Raw genomic sequence first — 15,846 nt, 5'->3', positions numbered from 1 at the left:
GGGAAAGATCCAGTTAGCTATTTCTGATTTGAAAAATGGAAGAATTCTCAATATTCGTGAAGCTACAAGGATTTATGATATTCCTCGTACAACTCTTCGAGATCGACTTAAAGGCATCGAATATAAGGTGAAAAGCGCGCCAACCACCATAAATTGACTCAATCTGAGGAGGATTCACTTGTTAAATGGGTTCTTGATTTAGATCGACGTGGATTACCTCCCCGGCATTCTCTCGTACGAGAAATGGTCAATTATCTTCTATTACAACATGGCAAACCACAAGTTGGAAAAAATTGGGTAACCAATCTGATTAAACGCCGTCCAGAAATTGATTCCAAATTCGCAAGGAAATATAATTATGAACGTGCTAAATGCGAAGATCCGAAGATTATTCAAGAACATTTTGATCGCGTACGAGATGCTATATCTGAGTATGGGATCCTACCAGAAGATATCTACAATTTTGATGAGACTGGTTTTGCTATGGGACTCTGCGCAACTGCAAAGGTTATTACCGGAAGCGATCGATATGCTCGGCCAAAGCTTTTACAACCTGGAAATAGAGAATGGGTGACTGCAATTGAAGCAACAAATTCAACTGGTTGGGCTATTCCTTATATTAATGGCCGGTCAATTGGATCATATAGAATGTTGATTCTTGATGGCCATGGAAGCCATTTGACTGCAGAATTTGATCGTACATGCACTGAGAATAATATTATTCCAATCTGCATGCCACCTCATTCTTCACATCTATTACAGCCTCTTGATGTTGGCTGTTTTGCAGTTTTAAAGCGACATTATGGGCAGCAGGTTGAGCAACGAATGAGGGATGGATTCAATCATATCGACAAATTGGACTTTTTGATGGCATTCCCAAAGGCTCGTACGGAGGCATATAAAGCTCGAACTATTCAGAATAGCTTTGTAGCCACCGGATTAGTGCCATTCAATCCGGATCGAGTTATTCAACAACTTAATATTCAATTGAAGACACCAACCCCCCCTCCAAGTCGATCAAGCAATACACAATCATCCTGCTTACAAACACCTCAAAATATACGTCAATTTGTACGCCAATCAACTACAATCACAAAGCGTATAAGTGAGCATACATGAAGTCCAAATCAAGGGATTAATCAGGCAATTATACGGATGTCAAAAGCGTACGAAACGACTATGCATGATCTTTTACTTATACGGAAAGAAAACTATGATTTACGAGCTGCGCATGAAAAGGAGAAGCGAAAACGCCAAAAGTCTAAGAAACAGATATCTATTGAGCAAGGGATTACTAGAGAAGAGGCTCAAGCGCTCGTACAAGGTCGGGTTGAGGCATCTCAAGCTATTACTACTGCTCCGGCTGAGCCGGAGCTCCCAGCTTCTCAAGGAGTCGTACGCCGCCAATTTCGCTGCAGTGGTTGCGGTGTTGAAGGGCATAGAATTAATCGATGTCCTAATCGTACTAGTAGTTAGATTTTTGTATATATTTTTGTATGTGGGTTTGAAATTGGGATTTGAAATCAATATTGTACGCGGCGTTCGGGTAAAAATGCCCGCTCGCTTACACTGCCCGTTCGCTTACCGATTACGTTATAGAAGAAGTTATAGAATAAGTAGAAATGTGGGAAATTTATTAAAAAGCTTATATTAAAACTCTTCAGATATACTCTTTAATACTAGTCTTATCTTTATAAAGCTATATTATTAATCCTAATCTAGATCTATATAGAATATATTAGACTAGGGTACTATCTCTAGTATATTAATAAATATAAGAATCTATATTATATATGCGGTTTATCTGGTCAATTAGTAAAATATATAATTCTTAACTATTTATTATAATAAGAGAGAGCTTATATAGATATAGATTAAAGGATTATAATACATAATAAATCTGTAAAAACTACTTAATAAAAAAGCAGCAGTAGTGATGGTTACTTAATTTATCTATAATATAGATCTCTAAATAATAGGTATATATAAAGAGAAGTAAGTATTGGCTAATACTGAATTGACTAAATAGGATACGCTATAGCTTAGGAGAGCGAATGAATATATAAGCAGATAATATAAGCATTAGGTCAGCTTACTCACCAATATTAATCAATAATAAAGCTGATAAGAACCTTGGATCGATATAACTAAATAGATTAACCAGGGAAGCGCTACAAGATAAGAATAGGGATATGAATATATGGATTAGTAAGGAGTCACATATAGAAAGCAGACGAATGAAAGTAGTGGATTTATAGAATTAATACAAGGACTAGCGTGCGATTTAATGTACGAGAATTGGTGCAAGAACTAGTGCAAGAATTAGTACAAGAAGTGGGTATTAGGATCGGCGGAAGGAGATGAGGACAACATACAGGAGAGCTGGCGGACGTGTTTGCACTGTTTGTTTGTTTACGGCTTCATTGTTTGCCATGTTTACTGCGTTTGCCGTGTTTGACGGGATTGCACTCGTTGTTTTCATTTGTACGTTTACATTCTCTGTGGCTCGCCTTGCGGCGCGCCTCCCGTGGCTGTGCCACCTTTTATATCGATGCCTGCGGGTTCAGGCACACACCTGGATAGCAGCCCTTAGACCGTAGCTAGCAACAGCAGGTATATCACTAACTAATCTATAATTATATAACTATGTTAAATTTTAGATCTAATATAGTAAAATTAAGATACTTTAAAATATATTTATAATATAATATATAATATTTATCATTAAAAATCTTTTATATATATATAAAAATATTTACTTATTTTTTTAGTTACTTTATTTTATTATCTTAAATTAATTATAATAACTTAAATATATATTCTTCTATTAAATAGAATATATTTAATTATTTATTATTTAGACTTAGCTTTTAATAAGTCTTTTATATATAATATATATATTTTAATATCTAGTTTATTAGAATATTATTAATCTTATAAGATAATTAAATTATATCATTAATTAGTAGTTTATTTTAAGTTAACTTTTTTTTAAAATTATATAACTACTATTAGAAACTAATCTATTAGCTATAATATTCCAATTCTCTAATAACTTTATATATGTAGAAATCTATCTAAATTAATACTAATTAATTATAAATTTTATAAACTAACTATTAGAAATTATATAATAAAAATTAAATATATCTCTTTAAAAATAATATAAAAATATAATATTCTAATATTCTAATAATCTACAAATCTTATGTTAATAAAAAAATTAATCTCTTCATAATATACTTATTTACTTTTTTAAAATTATTTTTATATTCTATTATAGTCTATATTATATAAAAATTTTAATATCTATATATTTACTTTTATATAAATATATTATTATTAATCAAATTTAAAGTCTATATAGAGCAGATTTGGGCTTCCTGTACGTTCACTTATACGTCTCTTTATTGTAGTTGTCTGGCGTACGAATTGACGTATATTTTGAGGTGTTTGTAAGCAGGATGATTGTGTATTGCTTGATCGACTTGGAGGGGGGGTTGGTGTCTTCAATTGAATATTAAGTTGTTGAATAACTCGATCCGGATTGAATGGCACTAATCCGGTGGCTACAAAGCTATTCTGAATAGTTCGAGCTTTATATGCCTCCGTACGAGCCTTTGGGAATGCCATCAAAAAGTCCAATTTGTCGATATGATTGAATCCATCCCTCATTCGTTGCTCAACCTGCTGCCCATAATGTCGCTTTAAAACTGCAAAACAGCCAACATCAAGAGGCTGTAATAGATGTGAAGAATGAGGTGGCATGCAGATTGGAATAATATTATTCTCAGTGCATGTACGATCAAATTCTGCAGTCAAATGGCTTCCATGGCCATCAAGAATCAACATTCGATATTTTCCCCTTGTACGACCACTAATATAAGGAATAAAATGGGTTTTAAGCCATTCTAATCCTATTTGATCTGTAGTCCAACCATTATCGCTAATATTGATTCTCCAATCATCTGGGAGATCATCAAACCAACCTACTCGTACATTTTTCTTTGCTTTGAAGATAATGTACGAAGGTAGAGCCCAACCGGTTGAATTTGTTGCTTCAATTGCAGTCACCCATTCTCGATTTCCAGGCTGTAAAAGCTTCGGCCGAGCATATCGATCACTTCCAGTAATAACCTTTGCAGTTGAGCAAAGTCCCATAGCAAAGCCAGTCTCATTAAAGTTGAATATATCTTCCGGTAAGATTCCATATTCAGATATAGCAGCTTGTACGCGATCAAAATGTTCTTTGATTATCTTTGGATCTTCGCATTTAGCACGCTCGTAGTTATATCTCCGTGAGAACTTTGAATCGATTTCTGGGCGACGTTTAACAAGGTTATACACCCATTTATCTCCAACCCGTTGATCTCCATGTTGTGAGAGAAGATAATTAGCCATTTCTCGTACGAGAGAGTGCCGGGGGGGTAATCCACGTCGATCTAAATCAAGCACCCATTTGACAAGCGATTCCTCTTCAGATTGAGTCAATTTATGGCTGTTGGCGCGTACTTCAGATCTTTGTTGAACACCGCGTAATCTTCTTTGTAGAGTCGTCCGGGGTATATTATAAACACTTGCAGCTTGAGCCACGCGTAAAATTCGTTCATTTTGTAAATCGGAAATAGCTAATAAGATCCGGCCCTCTTGCTCATCTAAATCCTTTTTGTTTTTATTGCGAATTGGTGGCATCTTGACGCGTTGAAATCTAGTAAATAGAATAGAGCGCAGAGTTCGGGTAAAAAATACCCGTTCGCTTACACTGCCCGTTCGCTTACCGATTACGTTATATTCTTTACTTTTTACTAAATCTTATACTTTACTACAGTATTAAATATAGTCTAATTCTTAATATCGCTAAGCACAATTTAGTAATAAATATCTATAAGTATAGTATGCTTAGTAGCTTAGTCTATTACTACTTTATTACCTAGAATTCTTTTATATCCTAGAATCTAGTATAGAATTATATTAATATCTTTATTTATGTATTTTTAATATAGCTTAATACAGTCAGTCTTACATATAATATTATCTAGAGATTATTTATAAATTTTATATATAACTTCAAGTCCTAGTTACCTATTTACAAAAATTACTACTTTTCTATATTATATATTATTATTCTTTATAAAATAAAGTAGTATCTAGAGTATAAACTTAATTCTATAAATCTTTACTATATAGATTATTAATATATCTTCTATACTAATATACTCTATAAATTACTATTAATATTAAGAAATTATTATTAATATACTAATATAGCTTTAATATCTACTACTATTAGTATGTATTAATATATAAGAGTTCTTCTTAACTATATAATTATATACTAATACTATAGTTTTATATTTATTAATTAGTATAGATAGAGATTCTTACTATAATACCTAGATATATATCTATATTATAACTCTCCTAAAGTCCTAGTTAAGAATCTTAAGAGAGCCTATAAGTATCTATTTATTTTTAAGTATAAACCTCTATAGAAGTATAATTACTAAGTATAAATTATTTCTTAATATAATATACTAATATACTTTTAAGAATTTTATAAGTTAATTCTATATAAATCTAAATAGTAATAGCCTTAATAAGCTAGTTTAATTAACAATAGATTAAGAATAGATATAATTTAATATTAAGTACTTCTACTACTATAATCTAGAATACTTTATTAATAAGATATACTACTTATTTTTATATTATTATAAAGGTCTTAGTAATTATTATAAGTTAAACTCATATTATATTATTAAGCTAGTACTATACTATAATACTATAAAATATCTAAAATATTATAATTATCTAATAGATTTATTATATAAAATTACGAGTGATTTTTTATATAAATTCTATTAGTTTTTATAGTATTTTTAGACTAGTACCTATTTTAGCTATTACTGCTTTATAGTATATATTAAATATAAGCTTTATATTAAATTAAATTCTAAGATATCTTTTAAATATTATAGAGATGCTTATTATCTTATACTAAAAACTATTAGAAATATTATTCTTATTTAAAGTCTTATCTAGTAGTATAGAATAGACTATACTTTTAATGTTATAGTATAATATTTTTAAGAATAGTAATTATTTTAGATATATAGTATTATTAATTTCTAGAATTATTAGAAAGAATAATTTATTTAGAAATATTATTTTAGCTTTTATTATCTCTACTATATATTTATTTTTTCTTATTCTAAGTGTATAAATAGGCACACTAAATCTATAGATTACTTTATTTATTAGAGCATATCTATAGTATTATTTTATTAATTATATAATAAATTGTATTAGTAAATGCTATAGTAGTAAACTTAATATAAGATTTAAATATATTATTTAGAATAGTTATATTATATTTAAGGATTTTTGTAAGTAGTTTAATATTAGTAGCTATTTAATTTTAATGCTTTAGTAGTTTCTTAGTATATTAATATGAAGCTAAGTTTGGATTAGCTAGTAATTAGAATTATATTATATAGTATTAGTATATTTTATTAGAATTAGATAATTAGAGGCTTTTAAATAAGAATATTAAATTAATAGTAGATTTTAATTAGTTATATTCTTATATTATATAATATTTTCTTCTATAATTAGATTAATCTTATAGTAGTCTATAATTTTAAGTAATTTAATATTTTTAATGTTAAGCTTAGTACTTAGGCTACCCTATATAGGATCATAGATATTTATATTACCAAGAATTAAGTATTTAATTATTTAAGACTCTTAGTTAAGTAAATTAAATATTAGTAACTTAGGTTTATTATATATATTATAGATATAGAGATTATAGAATTACTCTTTATACTAATATTATAAGTGGAGGATATAATAATCTAGAGATATAACAATATAGGTCTAACTAATAGGGTTAATCTTCATATTAATATATAGAGCAATTTAGGTATATATACTATTAGTTAATTTAGAATAAAGTAATTAGTATATCTAACTTATAGATTAGTAGATAGGATTATTATATTTATTATATTATAACTCTTAAATAATAATAATAGAGACTTATAAAATTATAAGATTATAGAGGAATATTACTATTATGTTATCTTTTAATTTGTATATATTATATTATATAATTTTAAATATATTTATTATAAGAGTTTATCTAGGCTTAATTATAGGAGTATACTAAATCTTATTTATACTATCTTAGAAACTAGCTCTACAATTAAGTATAATATAATTATCCTTTTAATACTCTATACTTATTAGTACTAGTAGTAGTAGGAGTGATATATTATTATATAATTAAGATTAGAAGTACACACGATAGTGTTACTCTTAAAGGAAGTATTCTAGATTATTATATATATTAATAAGCTTTACTAGGCCTTATAAGTGTATAGCCTTCAGTAATATATATAATACTAGTACTAGTACTATAAATAATAAGATATATCTAAAGTTATTAAGTAATATTAAATTGATTATTATTAATAGATTTAGCTGGCTTAGTATTAATATAGTATTGATATAGTAATAAGATTGTAGCTTCTACTTATAATTAGATAATTTAGACTTTAGAGAATATTCTTAGAGATACTTCGTAATGGATATATATATATATATATTATTCTAATTTAAAAGAAAATATTTATATTAAAAAATATATTAGATTATATATTATTCTAATAAGAAAATTAATTAATAGTTTTTAATGAGATTAAAGATTATTATATATACTAAATATATATATCTTTTTAAAAAATAATATCTATTAATATTAATATAAAGAAAGTAGATATCTAAAATATATATTATTATTTTAATATAAATGTAAAATAATATTCTATATAAATTATTATAATAAAATAATATATATAATAATAAAATACTATTATAAATTTTATTTAACTTAAAAATAAGTAAAAACTATATAAATTCTAATATTATTAAAAAGTTATAAATTAAATAGGAGATTATAGAGTAAATTATTATTATTATAATTACGATTATATATTGTAATAAGTAAATATAATATAATATTAAAAATACTTTAATTATAAAAATAAAATTGTATTATTAATTAAATAATAAAAATAGTCTTAGTTAATAATTAGATACTATAAAGATAAAAGAGTATAAATAACTTATAAATCTATAAAATAAATTAAAGAAAAGTTTTATAAAAGTAGAGCTAGAATTAGAAACTAATTTAAGTAGATAAAAAGTATAAAAAGTAATATAGATTTTAAAAAAGAATAATAAAATAGTTGAGAAATAATCCAAGGTAATATTATATTTAATTAAAACTATAAAATAACATAAAAAAGAATTAAGAGAAGTATTAATAAAATTATTCAAAACATATTATAAATTTATTAAATTATTTATAAAAAAAGAATATAGATAGCATGCTAATCTATTTGAAAGAATATAAAATATAGGTATTATTAAAATTAAGATTTATATTATTCGTAATTAAATAATACATTAAATTAAAGGATTAATTAAAATTAAAAAATAAATTTATTAGAGACTTTCTAGTTATAAGACATATAATATATATAAAAATTAAAAATTAATATTAAATAAACCTATATTTATACTTAAATAACAGAATAATATAAATCTTAATTTTAATAATATCTATATTTTATATTCTTTAAAAAAGAAATAAAATTTAAATAGAATAAATAAAGAGAAAAATTATTTAATGAAATTGAAGATCTAATATAAAGAGTAGATATCTATACTTATACTATATAATATAAATAAAGAGAATATAATATAACTAGATATATTAAAATATATATTAGAATTGTATTTAAGTAATTATATAATAATAAGAAATTATAATCTATTATATTCTATTTAAAAAAGTTTATAATAAAAAGAAATTATAATATTTATAAAGAATTACTTATAATAGTAGAAGTATATAAGTAACAAAGATACTATTTTTAAAAAGTTAAAGAAGAGATAATTGTAAGAAATAATTACTATAAGGTAAAATATTTTATAATAAAAAAATTAGTTAGAAGATAAATATAATAAATAAAATATCTGTAAATTTAAATTCTAAATTAAATATATCAAGAGAAAAGAAAATAGTATTATAAATATGCTTATTAAAAAACTAAACTATATTATAGATTTTAAATAATTAAAAATTAATATACCAAAAGATATAAAATATAATATAATAATAAAATATTATTATACTTCCTACTATACTTATTATTAATGAAATAGAATTCTAGTAGTGAATAATATAAGTAACCAAGAAAAAGAAAATAATAATAATAATCTAGAATACGGAAGTAATTAACGTAATCCACCAGCGAACCGGCATTCTCTTGTACGAGAAATGGTCAATTATCTTCTTTTACAACGCGACAAACCACAAGTTGGAAAAAATTGGATAACCCGTCTAATTAAACGCCGTCCAGAGATTGATTCCAAATTCGCAAGGAAATATAATTATGAACGTGCCAAATGCGAAGATCCAAAGATCATTCAGGAACATTTTGATCGCGTACGAGATGCTATATCTGAGTATGGGATCCTACCAGAAGATATCTACAATTTTGATGAGACTGGCTTTGCTATGGGACTCTGCGCAACTGCAAAGGTTATTACCGGAAGCGATCGATATGCTCGGCCAAAGCTTTTACAACCTGGAAATCGAGAATGGGTGACTGCAATTGAAGCAACAAATTCAACTGGTTGGGCTATTCCTTCATACATTATTTTCAAGGCAAAGAAAAATGTACGATTGGGCTGGTTTGATAATCTACCAAGTGATTGGAGGATTAATATTAGTGAACATGGCTGGACTACAGATCAAATAGGATTAGAATGGCTTAAAACCCATTTTATTCCTTATATTAGTGGTCGTACAAGGGGAAAATATCGAATGTTGATTCTTGATGGCCATGTGTTATGAGCTGACCTCATATGAAATAGGTTCGGGCAGTCAAGCCCTCACCGAGAACGTGCGACACGTGAAGATATTCCCGAGTACCGGACAGGCGCTGAGCATGACACCTAAGGATAACACCCTTGGGAAATGCATCCGGGATACTATTCCCAGGGCCGTACCAACGTTACCGAGCAAGCCCCGAACATACGGGAATGGCACACGAAGTTCCCTCACAAGCACCAAGACGGTGCTGAACGTACGGAGGAATTGACCGAACCAGCGAGCTCCTTATCCCTATATGAACTGCATGTACGAGCTGAGAATCTTGTTGTTTTCTTTCCTTCTTTTCTTCATGTTATGTTTTCTATTTTAATATGCCCTTACAGTGCGCATTAGGCGGGACTAGCCCGTAACACATGGAAGCCATTTAACTGCAGAATTTGATCATACATGTACTGAGAATAAGATTATTCCAGTCTGTATGCCACCTCATTCTTCACATCTATTACAGCCTCTTGATGTTGGCTGTTTTGCGGTTTTAAAGCGACATTATGGGCAGCATGTTGAGCAACGAATGAGGGATGGATTCAATTATGTTGACAAAATGGACTTCCTAGAGGCATTTCCGCAGGCTCGTACGGTGGCATATAAAGCTCAAACTATTCGGAATAGCTTCGCAGCCACTGGATTAGTGCCTTTCAATCCGGATCGAGTTATTCAACAACTTAATATTCAATTGAAGACACCAACGCCCCCTCCAAGTCGATCAAGCAATACACAATCATCCTGCTTAACAACACCTCAAAATATACGTCAATTCGTACGCCAGTCAACTACAATCAATAAACGTATAAATAAGTGTATAGGAAGCCTGAATCAGAATCAAGAAATTAATCAGGCAATTATACGGTTGTCAAAGGCTTACGAAACAAAAGCGAATGAAGTTTTACTCGTACGGAAAGAAAACCATGATTTACGTGCTGCGCATGAAAAAGAGAAGCAAAAACGCCAAAAATCTAAGAAACAGATATCTATTGAGCACGGGATTACTAGCGAAGAAGCTCCAGCGCTCGTACAAGATCAGATTGAGGCATCTCAAGTTGTTACTACTGCTCCGGGTGAGCCAGAGCTCCCAGCTTCTCAGCCAGTCGTACGCCGCCAATTTCGCTGCAGTGGTTGTCACGTTATGGGGCATAGAATAAATCAATGTCCTAGTCGTACTAGTTATTAGTTTTTTATATAGAAATTGTATGTAGGTTTGAAATTGGGGTTCGAAATCAATATAGAGAGTTATTTTCGGGAGAGGTGGCCGGTTCGCTAGGGTGGCCGGGGGGGGGGGGTAATCCACGTTTATCTAGATCAAGAACCCATTTGACAAGCGAATCCTCCTCAGATTGAATTAATTTATGGTGATTAGCGCGTGTTATTTGTCGATATTGCATACCATTCATGCGATCTTGAAGAGTGGTACGAGGGACTGTATAGATTCTAGCAGCTTCACGAATACTGCGAATTCTTCCATCTTTTAAATCGGAAATAGCTAATTCAATCTTTCCCTCTATCTGAGCCGATTGTAGAGGATCTTTTTTGCGAATTGGTGGCATTTTGACACGTCGAAATATGTAGAATCAATATAGAGAATTATTTTCGGGAGAGGTGGCCGGTTCGCTAGGGTGGCCGGTTCGCTGGTGAATTACGTTATATAAATTAAACTAATAATTTAAAAAAATCTATGCTTATTCTAAGGTTAATAATTACTAAAATTATTAAAGAATATTATATATAGTCTATTATTATATATATATTAAAGGATTAACTAAATAATAAAAAAGATCTAATAAATATACTATTTTCTAGTAATAAAAAAGTTTATAATTAAATATATTAATTAATATAATAGTTATAACTAGAATAAACTTATCAATTAGTAATTATATAAAAAAAATATAATTATTAAAAATATTAGAAAAATCATAGAAAAATATATTATTAGAATAATTCAAAGAGATATAACTATATAATAATATATAATATTAATATTATAAAAAACATATTTTAGAATTACTAAAAAAAATTATATTTAAGATTAATTATTTATATTAAGATATTAATAAATAATTATAGAAATATATAGAATTAAATATAATCTATTAATAATAAACTATTAGCAGATAGATAAATGAAAAAAATAATTTAAATAATTAAATAATATAAGTATTTTAATAGGAGAAATATTGTATTTTATTACTTTAGAAAAATATTTATAAATAATATAGAATATAATATTATAAAGATAATTAAATAAATTAATTTTATAAATAGTATATATAATATAATTAGTAAGTAAGCTACTATTATAAATAAACTACTATATTATAATCTATTATTATATCTAATTAACTATTTTTAATATTTTTTTTAATTTATATTTATTTATAAAATATTCTAATATTTTATAATTAAAGTATATTTTCTTATTTTCTTTAGTTAATATAGTATTTAATTATATTATAATATTATTATTTTTATTTTTTATTCTCCTTTAGAATATATTTAAGTATTATTGATTTAATCTTTATTAATCTATATATAATATAGCTTTTATTATTAACTTCAAAATTATTAATTATAATATAATTCATAAAATATAATCTTTTATATTTTTCTTTAAATTATTGTAAAACTAGTTTTATAATTCTTAGTTATTTTCTTTAAAATATTTTAATATTTGGAGAAATTTAAAAATATCATCCTTTATAGATTTATATTATTATATACTCTTAACTTAATAAATAATATTAAAGTCTTTATTAATAGTTTTAAAAAGTTACTATAGTTTTTAAAATATAAGAAGCTATAAAATATATTAATAATTTTTAAATTAATTTATTTATTATTATTTTTAACTTAATTTATTGTATAAAATATAAATTATTTTATTACTTCTTTAGTACAGAAGTTTAATACTATAAAAATTTTTTATTTTATTTAATTACAATTTATTATTATTAGTAAAGTAGATTTATAATTTTATTAAAAATATTTTTAAAAATACATTAATCTTTTTTATCTTAACTTTACTTAAACTCTAATTAGTATTGTATTATATTTTAAATTTAAAAATTTATTATCTTAAAGGTTTATTTTATTTAATTAATATTAATACTATTAGTTATTTAAGTATATCTAATACTTATTATTAATTTAAAAATTATAATAGTAGATTACTATTAAATTAGTCTTTATAAACTATTATCTTAAATAAAACTTCATTTTTATATTAAAGATCTTAAATTATTAAAAACTTTAGTTATGGACTATTAGAGTATAACTAGAATAACTAGTTACATTAATAAAAGAAGTTGATATATTCTATATATAAAAAGCTTTATAAAAGCTAAGTCTAAAATAATAAGTAAATTAATATATATTCTGTTTAATAGAAAAATATATACTTAAGTTATTATAGTTAATTTAAGATAATAAAGTACAGTAGCTAGAAGAATAGATAAATATCTTTATATATGTAAGAGATTTTAATAGAGAATATTATATATTATATCTTAAAATATCTTAATTCTACTATATTAAATCTTAATTCTAAAAATATATCTATTTATAAATTTATTATTATACTTATAGATTTATATTTATAGATTAGCTAAACTCTTTCTTATATAGTAATTCTTATTCTTAGCTAAATTATAGGTCTTTAATTCTATTTTATATTCTGTTTTAGAGTTTATATTTATAAACTCAATTCCAGAATATTTATTTTAATATTTAGTTTATCAGAATATTATTAACTTCATAACGTAACTATGTAATTAGCTAATAATTTAAATTAGCTTTCTTTCTAATTATATAACTAGTATTAAGAATTAACGTAAATCCCAAGCGACCCGCCCACCCAAGCGACCCGCCCACCCAAGCGACCCGCCCACCTCTCCGAAAAATAACTCGCTATATTGATTTCTCATATTTCAACGCGTCAAAATGCCACCAATTCGCAAGAAAGATCCCTTAAAATCAGCTCAGATAGAGGGAAAGATCCAGTTAGCTATTTCTGATTTGAAAAATGGAAGAATTCTCAATATTCGTGAAGCTACAAGGATTTATGATATTCCTCGTACAACTCTTCGAGATCGACTTAAAGGCATCGAATATAAGGTGAAAAGCGCGCCAACCACCATAAATTGACTCAATCTGAGGAGGATTCACTTGTTAAATGGGTTCTTGATTTAGATCGACGTGGATTACCTCCCCGGCATTCTCTCGTACGAGAAATGGTCAATTATCTTCTATTACAACATGGCAAACCACAAGTTGGAAAAAATTGGGTAACCAATCTGATTAAACGCCGTCCAGAAATTGATTCCAAATTCGCAAGGAAATATAATTATGAACGTGCTAAATGCGAAGATCCGAAGATTATTCAAGAACATTTTGATCGCGTACGAGATGCTATATCTGAGTATGGGATCCTACCAGAAGATATCTACAATTTTGATGAGACTGGTTTTGCTATGGGACTCTGCGCAACTGCAAAGGTTATTACCGGAAGCGATCGATATGCTCGGCCAAAGCTTTTACAACCTGGAAATAGAGAATGGGTGACTGCAATTGAAGCAACAAATTCAACTGGTTGGGCTATTCCTTATATTAATGGCCGGTCAATTGGATCATATAGAATGTTGATTCTTGATGGCCATGGAAGCCATTTGACTGCAGAATTTGATCGTACATGCACTGAGAATAATATTATTCCAATCTGCATGCCACCTCATTCTTCACATCTATTACAGCCTCTTGATGTTGGCTGTTTTGCAGTTTTAAAGCGACATTATGGGCAGCAGGTTGAGCAACGAATGAGGGATGGATTCAATCATATCGACAAATTGGACTTTTTGATGGCATTCCCAAAGGCTCGTACGGAGGCATATAAAGCTCGAACTATTCAGAATAGCTTTGTAGCCACCGGATTAGTGCCATTCAATCCGGATCGAGTTATTCAACAACTTAATATTCAATTGAAGACACCAACCCCCCCTCCAAGTCGATCAAGCAATACACAATCATCCTGCTTACAAACACTTCAAAATATACGTCAATTCGTACGCCAGACAACTACAATTACAAAACGTATAAATGAGCGTACAGGAACCCCAAATCAAGTGATTGATCAAGCAATTATGCGAATATCAAAAGCCTATGAAATAACAATGAATGATCTTGTACTTGTACGGAAAGAGATGCATGATTTACGAGCTGCAAATGAAAAAGAGAAGCAAAAGCGCCAAAAGTCTAAGAAACAGATATCAATTGAGCAAGGGATTACTAGAGAGGAAGCTCAAGCGCTTGTACAAGGTCAGATTGAGGCATCTCAAGCTGTTACTACTGCTCCGGCCGAGCCGGGGCTCCCAGCTCCTCAAGCAGTTGTACGCCGCCAATTTCGGTGCAGTGGTTGTGGTGTTGAAGGGCATAGAATTAATCGATGTCCCAGCCGTACTAGTAGTTAGATTTTTGTATATATTTTTGTATGTGGGTTTGAAATTGGGATTTGAAATCAATATAGCGAGTTATTTTTCGGAGAGGTGGGCGGGTCGCTTGGGTGGGCGGGTCGCTTGGGATTTACGTTATTGATGATCATGATTGTTCATACTTGTATCTAAGCCTAGTGGCCGGCGGTGCCTTCTAATTGGGCAGCGGGCATACTACTATATAAGAAGTGAAATGCCAAGGCTCCTGGCTTGGCGCTGGCTGAGTCAGCCAGTATCATGGAAAACCTCGACATGTATCCCCAGCTTCAAAACAACGATAATAACGTGAAAATAGTACGCCGAGACGGCAATAAATGAAAATATGTATACGTACCTAGGGACTGAGGGGAACGGAACGCATAATGACGCTAACACTAGGAAATATCTACAACGAATAACAAG

The sequence above is a fragment of the Talaromyces marneffei genome, chromosome 5, assembly GCF_009556855.1.
Source record: "Talaromyces marneffei chromosome 5, complete sequence".
Taxonomy (NCBI): Eukaryota; Fungi; Ascomycota; class Eurotiomycetes; order Eurotiales; family Trichocomaceae; genus Talaromyces; species Talaromyces marneffei.
This window is presented reverse-complemented; position numbering follows the sequence as displayed.